At 43.0% G+C, this 14,805-nt stretch overlaps 1 protein-coding gene and 1 long non-coding RNA gene across 7 annotated transcripts in view; one reads left to right on the top strand and one right to left on the bottom strand.

Annotated features, from left to right (window-relative positions):
* RREB1 (ras responsive element binding protein 1) overlaps positions 1–14,805 on the top strand; it is a 124,639-nt gene that overhangs the window by 25,499 nt on the left and 84,335 nt on the right. Inside the window, exon 1 of one of the 6 annotated variants that reach the window (XM_017808441.1) lies at positions 9,879–10,033. The exons of 3 other annotated variants lie outside the window; for them this stretch is intronic. The gene's annotated coding sequence lies outside the window, so the exon portion shown is untranslated. Of the gene's footprint in view, positions 1–9,878; positions 10,034–10,197; positions 10,217–14,805 lie in introns of those variants that run through there. 2 more of the 6 variants (XM_017808439.1, XM_017808442.1) reach the window with 2 other exon arrangements.
* Positions 5,949–8,085, bottom strand: LOC108494211. The gene is made up of 2 exons (XR_001873774.1): positions 6,548–8,085; positions 5,949–6,250 (listed from the first exon to the last, which is right to left on the bottom strand). It is a non-coding gene; the product is annotated as an uncharacterized LOC108494211 (long non-coding RNA).

Below are 14,805 nucleotides of genomic sequence, written 5' to 3' on the forward strand. Positions count from 1 at the left end.
TCCTGCCCCTCCTAGCTCCATTCAAATAATACTTTGCAAAAGAAGGAAGCAGCAGCATTTGCCTGCATATTTCCTAGAAAACGGCATCATTGAAAAGTTGTACCTCATTGGGAAAACACAGGTTTACTTAAATGATACATCAAACACAGAAGAAATACAAACCGTCTGTGGCTGGTCTGACAGTAGTTTGAGAAACACCCTCTGCTGCATGCCCCTCAAATAAGAAACGTGTGCGCACAGTTAAAAATCTCATCTTTGTGGTGACACAAATGATTCAATGCAGGAAACGAGAGGAATCTCATTCAGCAGTTAAGCATTTGTGGGGCGGGGGTGTGAGGAGGTCATGGTGTTCAACACACCCGGTTAGAAACCTTCAGACTCCTTTCCTTACTGCATGTTATATTGATTTAAATCTGGGCCAATACTAGACACATCAGCACAAGAGGCAAATCCCATCCTGTTCGATCCACCTGGATTAGATGGGAAAGAAAAGAAAGACAAAGAGACTTTTCTGTTCGTTTTAAGTTTTAACTACAGGCATTACCCATCCTACTCAAAACCGTCCCTTGTCATGGGAGATGTAAGGCTCAGCTCTCGCATTCTGCTGAAACTGAGCTGTGGGGTGGCTAGGCCAGTGCATGGAGGAGGGCCACCACCAGGGTTGCAGTGGTGGCCCATGTTCTTTATCCTGCAGTGGCAGCATGGTCTCAGGGCAGGCAGAAGGAGAGCTTTAGATGCAGGCTTGCAATTATAGCTTCTTGAAAGATGCCATAGTTCATCTAAATATAAAATACGGACTGTGGTTTTGGTCTGAAATATTTGTGGGATTTTACCAAACCACTACAAACAAAGTAAACAGCAGTGAAAAGTGACACATTTCAGGCAGGATTTATTTTTTATTTTTGTTTTGCAAGGTGATGTGGAGACTTGTATTCTGTGATTCAGTATTCAAAGGAAAGACAGTTCTCAAATGAAGTACTTCTTTTTTCATCTCTTATTCACAAACTTCCCAAAGGGCTTTATATTAAAGTATTTCAGGAGGCTGGGATGTGATTTCCTTTTTAACTCTGTTGATGTTCTCTCACAACTTCCCAGGTGTTTTTGCTACCTTCTCCAAATTTAAAACAAACAATTTCCTAATATGTCGATCATGTGTTTATTAGAAGCCTTTGTAAGGCCTGTAGAGGGAAACCAAATCGTGTGTGCCACTTGAATTCTAAAATACATTCACTTAGTACTAAGGGCAGGTTTAATGGGAGCATGTACTGAACATTAAGCGTATATGTAAACTTTTGCCTTGCTTGGAAACTGACCTAGGAATAAAATCAGTTTTTAGATTGCTTTGATGCCTCTGCAAAAGCATTTGCAGTTTTGTATTTGCTTTATGTCTCCAACTGATAACCAGCACTAATGAAGTGGCTTTTTAAACAGTTTTATTGAAATTCTTTGTGCAACTGCAGCGCAAACTTTCTTGCAAAAGCAATCATTTACAGTGCACAGCTGGTAAACAAAAGCATTACCATTCATTCTCCAGTCCCCCAATAGCTATTGCTCAGTTCTCACCACTGTAGCTCCTAGTGTTTATTCCTTGACTCCAGTAGAGCTGCAGGTTTTTGCTGCTCGTAGCACTGAGGTGTAGGAATGGCCTTCTCTCTCTGGAAGAACCACTCATCCTTTTTTTTTGTTGTTGTTGTTTGTTTGGGTTTTTTTAAATCTCTTTTACTGTCAGTCTGTGGGACCACAGTCCTGTTTCCCTCTGAATCATAAAAGGCTTTTAAAGGACTGTAAGGTGCACTGGAGGTAGGAAGAATTACATGCATCCCTTTTCTAGATTCCTTTGCAAAGGCTTCAGTGCAAGAGACAGTGCAAGACTATTAAGTCTCTTTGCACACAGTCTTTTAATGACAATATAATGGAGGGACTCTTTCTGTCACAGCCATTACAAAAAATTTCTGTCCTCTGTCCTTAGCTGGGCTTGCCTTTACCAGGGAAGACAGTCTCATTACTTCAAAACTGTCGTTGGTTAGTTTTTGGCTTGGTAGAAAACTGTTATTGGGTGAGATATGAGACCTCTGTGCTGCGTAAGCGCTGGGAAGAAACAGGGTGCGTCCCCCACTGCAGCCTCAGGGCAGCCAGGAATGCTTGGGGAGACTTTTTTTTTTATTTCCTATCAGTGTGCAGGTGGGCCTCAGTTTCTTTTCCCTCTTATGGAAACTTTCACTGACTCTCCCACTGAACTTTAGTTACAGTGTATGATTTGAGAGTTTTTTGTTTTATTTCTAAGCTCAGTGGAACAGAGCAGGTGACAGGTATTCATTAATAAGCCATGCTGCTTAGCTCCAAAAGGAGCACTTTTGCATTGACTTGTATGGGTGTCTCATGGATCTTAGGGGCAAGCCAGGTTTGGTTTCAGAGATGCAGATGGCAGGTGTGTTTGAGGCAAGCTGCGGTACCCAGCATTTCAGCTTCAGGAGACAGAGCTCCCTAGGCCGAGGGCAGACTGCATAGCATGCTCCCATCCTGCAGCAAGACCTGGGCATCCACAGACCCGTCTGGGCTTCCCAGTGCAGGGTGCTGACCAGATAAACTATCCAGATGGACTACACTTAGACTACTGGCTGTGAACCGAGCATCCCCTGTGCAAGGTAGCATGGGGCTTGGAGATGTGGCTTAGTGCACAACAAAGTCACTGCTTCGCACAGCTTAAAAACCTGGATTGTTTCAGTCTTTCAGCTCTCATGGAGGGTCTTACATTCAAAGCACTAATGATTTCCTCGTTGAGACCCAGACTCTTTAAATTTTTATTAAAGGGATTGTCTGTGCTGACATTTAGCTAGCACCAGATGTTGGCTTTTAGTTACCAGTGTGGAGGTGGCATAGCTAATAAAGGCAAGGATAAGAAACTTGTGAGAAACTGACTGTCAGATGTGGCTTTGTGTACTGCAGCCTGCGTGATGTCTGTCGCTTCTTCATGGGCTAGAGTTCTACAAGAAAGCTTTTTTTCTTTCCTTCTTCTTTTTCTTGTATACTCTTGACTGGCCCAGTGTTTTCCAAGCACATGTCTTTTTCAGGTGGCCTTGTTCTTTTGTTAGAGACTAGCTAATGGAGGGAGAGTGCAAAGAGAGCTCAGTGGCAGATTTGGGTTTTTTCTCTTATATTTTGGTATTTCTTCTGAACATAGCTTTCCTGTAGATCATACTTCTCCCCCTCAACCTCTTTTGGCCATACTCTCCCTCAGAAAATGTCAGCAAGCGATTGTTTCCTTTGCAGAGCTGCAATCCCCTAGACAGAGGCTTTTCCAGTTTTATGAATGCACCATTTGTTGCTGAGGGCACAACTGTTCGATATAACTGGCTGCATCCCACTCTGCTTGGGACCAGCATGCACTACAACCAGGCTATGCATAAACCAGATTTTTGTATTAAATGGCACCATTTTGTCCACAGCAGCAGTCTGTCTGTCTTTTGTGTGCACGCGTGTGAGACTTGCAGTTTTCAGATGCAAAATACATAAAGAACAGCAGTTTTGCAGAAATACGTGTTACTCAGTGAGCGTACCCTGCTATTTTAAGGTTTATTTTTCTTAGGGAGTTCCTGACAAGTGATATTTCTTCATTATTTTGTGTAGGCGGGCCGAGGCAAAAGCACATTTTGAAATATTTTATAAAATGGATGCATGGTATAATATTACAAATGTAGTTGTTTTGTTGAGGACATACTCAATTATAACTTAACTGAAAATATATGTAGCACTTTGTATGTGCTCATTTATGTTTTATTGTATGTCATCAACCACATCTCCACTCCCCCTCCCTCCTTAAGTGCCACAGGGTTGGAGACTGTTTAGATATAACCACTTAAAGATGCACTGTGCTTTATATTTTTAATTATGTCTAGGAAATATCATCTGATGTCAAACCTGACACTTTTTCTCACTGCTTGCCCCGCTTATCCCCCTTCTAAGGTCAGCACAATTTACTGTTTTTGGGAGGGCTGCTGTGCTGGGTCAGGATGTGTCGGAGAAACCTGGAGAGGCTGCATGTCTTTAGTGTTTCCCAGCCCAGGTTTCTACAGTGCACACACATCTGCAACTTTTGGTTCACAGTTAAAATAATGCAACACCAGCTTTCTGGCATACCAGGAGGTGCATGAGGAGTAGGCAGATGCACAGTTGGGGGTTAGTGGGTACCATGCTGGTTCCATGCCATTTCTCTGTCATTTCCCTCTCAGTCCTGAAAAGCTGCTTTTGGAAAGTGCCATCTCTATTCTTAGTTACATATAGCAGGGATGCTGCATGAGGCTCTGGTGCCAGCAGCTGAATTGCAGCTTAGGGTTTTAGTTCATGCTGCCTGTCTCATTTGTCTCAATGCCAAGAGTTTCTCCTCAGAAGCATAGTGGGCTCCTTTCCCTATCTCTATTCTCTCATACCTGTTGAGTCCCCTCCAACAAATAAGAAATCTTCAAAGTAAGCCCATCAGTTTAGAAATTACTCAGTCGTGCTTCAGTAAAAATACTTTCTGTGCTCCATCATCACTGTGTTTAAGAAATGGGGAAAATTGGAAACCTCTAGTTTCCCCTCTTTAATGAAGGTGGTACTGATTGGAGATGAGGATTCCCCGCCCCACCCTCCTTTGGGTGCCTGAACGTGTCTGGGCATTGGTCAGGCTTGCCTGAAATGTTCCTAACTCGTCCACCAAAAAGAAAATATAATTAAAAAAGACAGCTGGTGCAGCCTTTCTGTGGAGGTTTCCACACACATCCCCGCCTCACCATGTTCCTTCTTATATTCACTGCCCACATAATGTTACCCACAGGATGAGGGTGGGAAGGGGAAGCTTGTTCTCTCTCATGTGACTGCAGCACAGTTAATAATTGTACCAGCCTTCAGGGGCTCGCGTGACCAAAGGGATTGATCAGATTTGTAACCGGACAGAAGTTTTTCAGGCACATCTTTGTGCCTCAGCGTCCCAGCAGATTCAGAGAAGGAGCCAGATCGGCTTATGCTGAGATTGCTCATTTGTTATGAGCTGGCTAGCATATAGCACGTAGAGACAAAGGCTGCCCTGGCCTGAAAAGCCCCTAAAGAGAAACAGTATAGTAAATACATCTGTAAATCTGTGTTGAAGTTACAGACTGTGTGTGTCTCACATGCTCTTGCTCACTCGCTCTATCTCCCCGCCCCCCACCTTGCTGCCTTAAAAATGGGATGGCAAAATATTTTGAGAAAATGCATCAACTGCTAAACTGTTGATATGATTTAAAAAAAAAAAAAAGGAGTCTTCGTTCAAGCATATGTTTCCAACACTTTAATCTTTTATGGACTGCATACTTGCTGTGGGAGTGGAAGGGGATGTTGCAGGCTTACTTTCAGTGTACTTGGAAGTCTTTCCCACAGTGTGAAAACTCCCCAGAAAATGTGAAACAACGGCCTGGAAACCAGGAAGTTTCTGATGCCTAGCACTTATTGCTCTTAGGGATTTGCTGTGCTCTGGAGGTCGTGGAATCATCTTTCTTCTTTGTTGGCTTCTCCAAGTTTATTTTACACACGATGGAGGGGTATGTGTGTGCTGCTGAGCTCTTCAGGATCCTCATTTTTGTAGCATGTTTTTGCCCCTGGTTCTTTTGTTACTGCGCTCCCACGATTAGTATGTCTGCTGCTTAAAATGGCTACTGAGCCACCACCAAGTTCTTGTCGCTGGTTACTAACCGCTTAACCTCTGTCAAAAACCATCCAGCACAGCTTTGAGTTGATGCTTTTATTGCTTAACAGTTATATTTCTGATCTTTGGGCTATCCATTAAACCTGTGAATACTGTACACAGTGAAGACATAAATCTGCTGTGGTATGATGGTATGTCCTGGTGCTGTGATGGCTGCTGCTGCTCCTGCACTGTGCTCTGGTTAGATTTGTGTGGCATGCAGTCTTCTGCGTATGTGGTTTGAGGGTTATTTTTTTTTTTGCTTTGTTTTCCCACCCCCTTACCACTTTGTATAGTTTTGACGGTTTCTTGAGGAGTTGCTAAATGTCAAAAAGCAGCAATGAAGGTGAGAAGTCTGGCACTTGAGGGCTGATGGTCCTGGTGAGTTGATCCAGTTCCTTCCAGTAAAGAAACTATGCATCCAGTTTCAGTCTGTGATGAACACAGTGTTTTGTTTTCTGGCGTCTCCTTCCCGTGTGCCTATGTTTGTGCTGGAGTGTGATGGAGCATGAAAGGAGTCAGAGGAGAGAAGGGGCTGCAACTTGGCTTTGGCTGCCAAAAAAACAAAAACATGGAACAACCTCGACCACAAGGAGAGTTAACCGGAACATACCACAAAACAGGTTAGGCAGGACACCGAAGCCAGGTACGAACCTTCTCCTGTGCTTTAAGGCATCTTCTTCAGTACACCCTCCTCCCTCTGCCCTTTCAGGATTTTCCCCCCTCCTCCCCGTTGTGAAATAGTCCTGTGCCGACTGGGTTTGAACGCGGGGCAGGCGGATGGGTTGCAGCGCTGGCTCGCCTGTTGCCAGCTGTTTCTTAAGAAATAGAGGTTGCACTTGTCCGTACCCGTCATCTCGTCGCAGAGGCAGCGCAGCATGTGCCTGTGTGTGTGCCTTCCTGCCCTCCGCAGGGTTGCCTGCCGAACAGTCCCAGCGAAAAGTAGCGGGGGAGGAAGAGCAGCAAGGAGACAGGGAATGCTGGCGGGCGGAGCTTGGAGTGCTGATCCTCCATGTAGTTAATCATTACATGCAGCATAACCTGTTCCTGTTTTCTAGAGGTTTCACTGGCACCCGCAGCCAGAAGCGTATGAGGAATATGTGACAGACTGCTTTCCGAGCAAGATGGTTTGCCTTGCAGCAGGAAGCCCAGCATCTAATACAAGAGACATCGTTTCTTCTGTAACATCTTTATGCCTAATCGTTCAGTAAACATACCATATATAGTCCGATTCGTGCTTGCTCTAACACCCTGCTGCAAGGCAACTTTGCTAGTACCACACAGATTCCTTAGCTCCTGGTAACTGGCTGACAAATAGGATGTTGCCATACGTAACGTGAATATTTCACACAACTGGGGTTTTTTACACTCCTGCTCATAGTGCATAAAGCATATATTTCTAAACATGACAGTCTTAAGTCTAGCACTTAAAAATGAAGAGGATTATACAAAAAAAGGTGCCTTATCTAAGGATGGATCAGGTGCCACCTGCACATATTTGTTGCAGAATAAAGATTCCACTCTTTTGATAAACATCATATGAATTTTGTATTTATGAATCAATGTTTGGTGGGCTTTTTTTTTTCTTTCTTTTTTTCTTCTGTCTCCACTTTAAATGCCTGCTGCCTCCTAGGTGATGGATCCCAAGCTAGAACTGTGGTTCACTGAGAACTTTCTCTTTTCATTCCAGCATTTTTTGTGAAATTTCTCCTCTTCCTCTTTCTCTGTGCCCTCCTGTTTCCCCTGGACTAGTGGGGTACTAAGCGTGGCAGAGGACATGAAGAGCAGCTGTGTGGCTGGATTCACAGCTTTCCTAATCAGCTGTTACATATGGTTTGCCTTCAGGTTTTTTATTTGTTTGTTTGTTTTTAACATTGTCATATCACTTCAGTAACATTCTGCCTATTTCTGTGCTAGCAGAAGAGACTCAGAAGAAGGAGATGAAGCCTGCCTACCTACACCCTACAAGGCAGGGTTTTTTTTCCTTTTTGTGCTTTCTACATCTTGCCCCGTTCATTGATACGTGAGAAGACAGCACAGTGGTGTGTACCCTGGATAACCTTGCACTGAGCTTTCTGGCTGTCTGCTTGATGATGGCTGTTAGTGCCTGAGTTCAGCAGTTTAGTGACTGGCAATGTCTCCTGTACCACAGGTGGTTGCTTAATCAGAGAGGGTGTTGGTTTGGATGCAGCCTGATACAGGTAGATTTTCCTATGCTGGCTTGCTCCTTAGTTAGGTAACACTTCCAGAGGGGGAGACTTTGCCAGGGGGGAACGTTTGGGTGTTACATAAATGGACAGGACATGCATTTCTGGGACTTGTCTCTCATTGGCCTGGTCAGAGTGAATTATGTCTGACTGCTTGGCAGTTAATTGGACCATCCTTCCCATTTCCTAAGCTGATAAGCCCCTCACTGTCTGCCTCAATCAGGCTTCTTTGTTTGAGAAGTTACTAATGCCACAGAAGAACAGAATAACTACTTTCCTGTAACCAAGTGAGGTGCTCTGATCGATAAATCTATGAAGATTCACTGTATTTCTTCAGCAAAATCCTTTCACAAGGCTTACTTGTACCGTAACAGCAGTAGCAGTTGGCAGGTACTGAAAAGTAGGTATAGCTGATGTATTTAATACATACCTTGTCCCTTTTTGAAAGAATGGTATTTGTGATAAAGTTATCCTGTGAACAGCTTTATTCTGGCAGATCCTAGTAGCTGTGTCGAGTACCATGGGGGTCTGTAGATGCCTGTCCATCAAGATTGGGTCTCAGAAATGGCTCTTTTTTACCACAAAACCTTCAGACGGGGACTGTCTTGATGTGTCTGGATGGTGCCTAGCTTAGAGTGGGTGTTGCCAGAAGGTGAGTAATAGATAGTGATTAATCGTCTCTGAGCTATGGATGTTTGTATGAAAAAGCACATTGCTAAAGGCTGTGCTTCAACGAGATCATCAAAATTAACCACACAAGAGACAGTAGTGTAGCATCCCAGAGGCTTAATTTTTCTGTCTCTTGACTGGTTTGTTTTGACTTTTGTGCATATACTAAATCTGATTGATGGAGAAGCATAGGTCCCTTTGTCTCCAAAATACCAGTAAATACCAATTAAATGATATCAGTATTACAGATTGCAAATGGGCTGAGTGATACAGAATCCGGGTGCACTAAAAGTAAACACCCTTTTGTTAGATTGCTCACTAATCTTTTTAATGCAGAGGTGTGGTTAGGAACCTTACAGGTATGCATCCTTGTGTTTGTACCATTGAGTCTTTGATACAAATGCATAGGAAAGATGCAAAGGTACCGATTCCTGTGTTAATTATATCTTGAAGATGAAAAGTAATTTTGTTTTACAGGAGACAGTTTATCCTTTGCAGTTAAAATATAAGAAGAGAAATATAAGAGGAAATATAATTAGAGATATGTAAAGAAATATAAGTAGAAAACCTAAAGCCATAGTTTCCATTCTAAGTTTACATACTGATTTGAGCAATGCATTGTATCTATTTGATTGTAATTTGATTGTTATTTCTAAAACTTTCTGAAAAGAGGGATTCATCACAAAAATCTTCTGTCTCCCTCCATCCTTCATCTGTTTCTGGCAGCTTTCAGGACCCTAAGCACACAAAGTGGGTATTGGAGGATTTGCTCCTTGTACAAAAATTGGAAGGACTGGGCCTCTTTCTTCTTAAAAAGTTTCCAAAGTGGGGTTTGTCTTGACTTAGTCATAGAGGAATGTAAAGTATACAAAGAAAATAAATGCATATGTTGCAAGCTGACATCTGTAGGTACGCTCTGAGCTTGGGAAGGGACTACCTCTTTATTTTTCATTTTACCTTGGAGTTAGTGGTGTTGAGTCTTGTTATGTCTGTAGCCTTGCCAGAGGATGATGAGAGGACATAGTTGCTGTGGAGTTCAGGAGGCCGTTAGTGGCCCCTCAAACGTTGTTACGTCCGAGAGACATAGGAACGGGTGAGCTGAACGTGGGGCCTGGTCCATAGGGTAGGATCTGCTGGAGGGGCTGTGGGAGGCAACTACCATTGGTGGCTGGATCGTGTCCGTTCCTCACGAGGGCTTGCCTGCAGTCATCAGACCCCAGGCAGGTAACCAGTGACTTCTCCTACTGTGACTTCTCATATTAGCGTTTTATTGCCTGACAACATTCAAGGTGATGGGCAGAGAATTTGCATTTGGATTTTAAAGTTTCTAGAAGAGTGTATGTGCTCTGTGTCTTGTCTGAACCTTATCCAGGCTGGTTACAGACCGTCCAGCAGCCACGTATTCAAAGACCTTTCTGTCTACCATGGGATCAGCAAGCCTTAGGCTTTCTGAGTGGAGGTGATGAGGAATGAGGGGGAGGAGGTGTCCATGTCTTAAAAAAAGAGTTGAAAAGGAAAAACTGGAAAGCAAGCAGCTACTGGCTGTGAAATTCTTGGAAAGAAAGATGCTGTGTATGTAGGGGTTACTGTGATCACACCCTGCCACGCATTGGGCACACCGGTGTGGCTTGGGGGAGGCAACGTGGGTAGGCCCCAGTGCAGTCCTGGCAACCGGGAATGGATGGGGAAGCAGGAGGCAGCCCGCCTTCCTTCAGAGAGCCAGGAGAGCATCAGGGATGGAGTTTAGGAAGTGCTCAGCCTCAAAATTAGGGCAACTTGAAGGTGAATTAACTGCTGGGCCTGTAATGATCTGCATGTTCATGTATGTGTAGGGCCTTACGCACAGAAAGGTTTGGGGTGAGTCTGGAAAGGGTCCATATTTAAGGAATGTAGTTCTTCTGGCTTCTGAGAGTTTTTTTTGTGTAGACAGTGTGGAAAATGATTACAAAAACAAGTATTGCAAGACACTTAGTGAGATGGGAAACTGGCAGTGCTAAGGCTGTGGCTCTTGTACTCGAGTGATTGTGAGAGAATGTCAGCTTTTTTCTGCTTTCTTTTCCCAAGCATTTTCTGACTTTTGAACTACCGCTAGTGGAGTTTATCCTGTGGGCTTAAAGTCAGCAACCCCAAAAACGCATTGAAAATACCTCATGACTTTTGTTTGGAATGAGGGTCTGTGACAGCAACTGGACTCCAGGAAAAAGAGGTACTCTTAATGTTTGCTGCCAGTTCCATCAGTGTCGTCTGAGATGTTACACTGTCTGCTTTCACTGTTTTGGAGTGGGGGTGACTTGGACTGACCAGACCAGTTTTTAGGGAGCTTAGTCAGCTTCCTAATTTCCAGGTGTAGTGAGAGAGTCATCAGGGACAAAAATGGAGAGAGAATGTCAGTAAGTTCCTCTTCATGAAAGGAGATGGGCTGCCAGGAGGACTTCCAGTTGGAGATCACTAGGCAGCTTTTATTACGGGCCCTGTTTTCTCTTGCATATGGCTCTACTGAACTTTAACCATTTGTGCTGAAAAACTACGTCAGGTGTTTAGCTTTAGGCCACATTTGTTTTTGAAAGAAAAATAAGTAGTAAAAAAAATTCTTCGGCCATTTCTGAGAGTGAACCTGAGGGAAAAGTGAGTTCAGGTTTTGAATCACTTTTCATGTCTTCTGTTTTCTTATTGGAAATAGAACAAAACCCACAACAAACGTAGAATCTCTACAAAGGGGGAGAAAGTCCGACCTGTTCTTCTAGTCCTCAGAGCTGTAATGCAGGGACATTGAGATTTGGGAAGGGTGAAGCGGGTGGGAGATTGAAGTTATAGCTATCAGTTGAATAAGCTAGCTCTTATCATAGCTGATAATAGCTGGCAATGGCAATTTCTCCAGTGCATTCTGTTCTTAATGTCTGTTGCAATTTAGAGGTAAAAAGGACTGTGAATGACCCAATGAAAGCCAGACATTATCATGTCTGTCTTACTCCAGACCAGAGTAAGTCAGTTCAGCTCTGTGAAGACTGAAGTTGGTAACCTAGTCCCACATTTTGAGGAAGCAATTTAGTAATCTTTTATACCTTTGTATTTGTCTGCTCTTTGAGGTGCAAAACACTCATGGGGAATGCATGATTGTTCCTCTTGCACTGTGATGTACAGGTGTAGGTATAGAATTTCTGGTTGAGGGGTTTGTTGATGTGAGATGAAAATGCTGTTCTCATGAATGTGCTTTACTCTGCAGGCACTTCGGTTCCATATGGAGTAAGAGTAGCTTGAAAGTTGTCTGACAAGATTTGCACTCCACAACAAACACCAGTAGCCTCCTAAATAAAAACAAAGGCCCAGAAGTTTGTAAATACCTGTGCATGTGTTGTAAACAAACTTCCTGATTCAGGGACCACTGTTGAAGCTGATGGGTCTGTTCCATAGAATGGGCCTATTAGTATCAGTTCATTAGCAAGACTGAGGCCTTGATTTGTAATGACCCCTTAAGTGTAACTTGCAATAGCCTGCTTACTGTATCTTACTAAACTGCTGTGGGTGCAAGAGGGAAACAGATTGAATAATATTTACCTTCTCTTCTAGTCAGGAGTATCTGGAGCAAAAAAAATGTGCCACACCTCTAGGATCTCCAGAGTTGGCTTTCCTGAGAAATGAAATACCCCGGATGTTGTATACACAGGGCAAAGGCATCTGCTGTATTTAAAAATATGCATATGAAAATGGAACTGGAAGTTACTGCAAAGCTGCATTTGCAGTTATCATAGCAAGGAAATTTTTAGAAACCAGACCTGAAAGACTTTACAACTGAGAGTTTCTCAGGATACTCCCTGTCATTTCTCATTTGCTTTGGTGAAGTATTAAAAGAACCCCTCATTTTTGTAGTTGCAGCCAGCAATTAATAAATTACTTTCTGATTTTGTTTTGTTTATATACAGTGTATATGTGTAATACATATTTTAATGTGCATTTAAAAACTGCTTTTTTGCCTGATTATGGAAGGGGAGACTGTGGAAAGAGAATTTTAAGTTCTTTAACAAAATACTTGATTGAAGTAATTTATTCATGTTAAGCACCCCAGAGCAGTATTGAATAGCTCTGTCCTCCTCTATTTTGAGGAACTCTTTAAAATGGAAGAAAAAACCCTTTTTTGTTTGTTTTCTAAGAGGGGGAAAAATAATTTCAAAATATGTTAAACAGTTTAGCGATTCTTATTCCATTCCTTGCAAACTTCCCCCCACCCCACCCCGAGCCCAACTGCTCTTCCCTTCTGCACCTGCCCACAGAATTGTCATGCAACTAATTTTAGAGGTGGGTTTACACATTTGTTTTAAAAACACAGCAGTCTCCATCTCTGGTAATCCACCAGGTGGAAGCAGATGTGTACAATATCTGTACGTGTATTTGTAAATCTGGGTTTGAGCAGAGGGTGTTTCTAAGAGGGCAGTGTGTGTGCAAAGGCAAGGGAACCCTTGGCAGTGTAATACCATCAGTAAAGCAAAAATTTGCAGTTAACCAGTCGCTGGATTCGTTGGTGGGTTTTGTTCATGTGGTGGACTGGGTGACATTGTATTAGCCAATTCTTCTAATGTATGGTTGGACGTCAGTTGCCTTGCTGTTCTGAATTACAGTAGGGAGAAGGTACCAGGGAGGGCATGGGGAGAATAAGATAGGATGTGGTTTCTTAGAGGTGGATGCTCTTCTTGTGCTAACAGAAGTTTTGGTCTATTAGCCTCAAGTGTGCTTTTCTGACCTACAAACTCGTTCATAGCTTACTGGTGTCTTCCTTCTGCCCATCTTCCCATTAACCACCTGCCATCCCTGTGCCTCTCTGCTGTTGCAAAAAAATGGCATCTTTGAAGTTTGGGCAATATCCCTGTAGTGTTTGACCCTCAAAATGATTTTGCTTTGAGCACATCTTTGTCCGGAATGTGCTAAAAGTGCTTAGATTTTTATTTTGTTTGGTTAAGGGGTAGATGGAAGGCCAGAGGGGAGTCCAAGAGGTGTCAAACAGGAAGCTTGAGGTAGCTCGAAGTGACCTCCTGATAGCATCCCTTCTGATCTGTGAGTCTGCTAAAGGCAGTCATTTGGAAAGGGGCTGCACTATCCGGATTTACAGTGCCTGCTACGTTTTATATCACAGGAATGCTGTGGCTGTGTACTGCTGCAAGTTTTTGTTGTCCTCCTACAGTTTTTGTTATTATTTCTCTCTTGATCTGTTGCACTAAAATTCATGTCACTGCCTGACAAACTGTATTCCTAATAAGTTAGGGTTTACTTATAGAGCAAATCCTGGACAGTGAGACATGTTGAATATATATTGGCTTAAATAATTTCGTTACTAACTTGTACTCCTTGAGCAGTTCTGAGCCTCTTACAGAAACAATCAGATTGCCTAAAAGTGAGGTGTTCCTTTCCAGCTATACCAGTGAAGATACTTGCATTTTAAGTCCAGAGTTGCAAAGCTGAGTCCTGTACTTGTACTCTGTGCATGGCAGGACAAAAATAAAATGGAGGAAGAGCTGAAAGAAGCAGTTAGCAATCACTTGAAGTCCTGTGGGAGTTGAGGGTCAGAATTGCTCTGAGAATCAGTTTGGTAGAGTATATGATAATACAAGGAAATGTATTGCAATAAGGTTTTCAGGGTTTTTTATTAGTAGCAGAAACTTTAAAAATAAAAAGAGAGAGAGAGAAAGCCTGGGAGCAGAAGTGGCCTGAAGGAAAAATGATCAAGGCTAGCTTAGAATTTCAGAGAATGATGGTTCAGGAGTGCTGCTTCACTGCATCTTCATGTGAAACTCCTTTCTGTCTTATGAAGAAGGGTGAGACAGATTACAGTCTTGTGAAATCTCACTTATTAATGCTGTTTCAAATAACGTGAAATAGTTCTGGGCCTTATGCTTTTCTTGCAGATTGAGGATTTTAAACAGGGAATGCCGGGCCTGCAGAAAAGTGACTGTAATCATAAATCTGAAAGCGGCATGTGGCCTTTCTTGTCATTTTTAACAAGCTAGAACTTTTCAGAAATCTGCCCAGGCAAACTTTTGGTCCTGCTGTGCCCCAGTGTAATAATTATAATGCAGAAACAGCTGATGGGTCACATCTCCAGGCCTGCGCAGCGTTATGACTTGCTACCTACATTCCATGTTTAGCTTTGAGTGATCAGATGGTGTAAGCAATGTGAGATAGTAGCGCCTGAGGACATGCAGCCAAGCAACAAGTCCTGTCCCTCTGCAGCTTTGGTTTCTT

The sequence above is a fragment of the Lepidothrix coronata genome, unplaced genomic scaffold (assembly GCF_001604755.1).
Source record: "Lepidothrix coronata isolate B3197 unplaced genomic scaffold, Lepidothrix_coronata-1.0 Scaffold23, whole genome shotgun sequence".
NCBI lineage: Eukaryota > Metazoa > Chordata > Aves > Passeriformes > Pipridae > Lepidothrix > Lepidothrix coronata.